Consider the following 1,061-nt stretch of genomic DNA (forward strand, 5'->3'; position numbering starts at 1 on the left):
GCTTAATGCTTTAATATCTCATAGCTCCAAAAGCTATACGCTTGCGTTGGAGAGAATACTCATGCATATTACAGCTCTTCAAGAGACCTGACTACTCCGACCAAGTGCTTAAATGGGTATGCTTTTCTATATGATTCGACTTCTGAGGTTTGCTGGACCCTGTCCTCACTAGGATTACTTTTTCGGTGCCTGGAAAGCTTAGCTCAGAAGCGCCCTAAAATTTGACGATGTTGATATTGACTTGGTTAGTGATTCTATGGTGGCCAACAGCCTCTATCTTTAAAAACAGGAGTTATGCATCCTCACAGTGGCGGAGCCAGGAATTTAACTTTAAGAAGGGCCATATATAATTTATTTATTTATTTATTTATTTTTTTTATGAAATGTAAAATAGTCTTGAAAGATCCTAATTTATTATTAAGTGGACCAAAGTTTAATTTTATTGGGCATAAAAAAAACTTAGGGTGGTCACAAATCTTTTTTTAAGGGTAGACAATGTTTATTATCAAATATGAGGGGCGAAAATGATAAGGTTATTTAAAAATTTTCAAATTATTTAAGATATTTACAAAAAAAAAAAAAAAATTATATTAATCATCAAGCAATGTGGCCAACTTAAAAAAAAAAAAAAAAAAAAAAAAACCCACAACAACCATGATGGACAAGGAACAAAGCATTATCTCTTTTACAATGAATTAGCTTTTTTTTCCACACCAAAAAAATCTCAAATAAAAACCCAAACTATTTATCTTACGCACTAGAATTAACAAATCTCCACCAATGGCCCATGAGGTGCATTACTAGTACCTCTTTGGGGGCCCCTTTGCACCCCATTTGTGGATAGGAGTGCTCAACCTCATTCTCAACAAGAGATATATGTTCAATTCGGCGCAACCAATGCTTAAACTTCTCTTTTGAACTTGGCTTCACAACCATATTAACCACATTATGTACAACTCTCACTCTCTTCCATCCATGACTGTTTTTCCTCTACAATGTTCTAAACCAAATGCTCCTCATTTAACTATCTCACAAATCAACTTATACAAATTCGTGAGAGC

Source organism: Quercus suber, unplaced genomic scaffold (assembly GCF_002906115.3).
Source record: "Quercus suber isolate HL8 unplaced genomic scaffold, Cork oak 2.0 scaffold_162, whole genome shotgun sequence".
Taxonomy (NCBI): Eukaryota; Viridiplantae; Streptophyta; class Magnoliopsida; order Fagales; family Fagaceae; genus Quercus; species Quercus suber.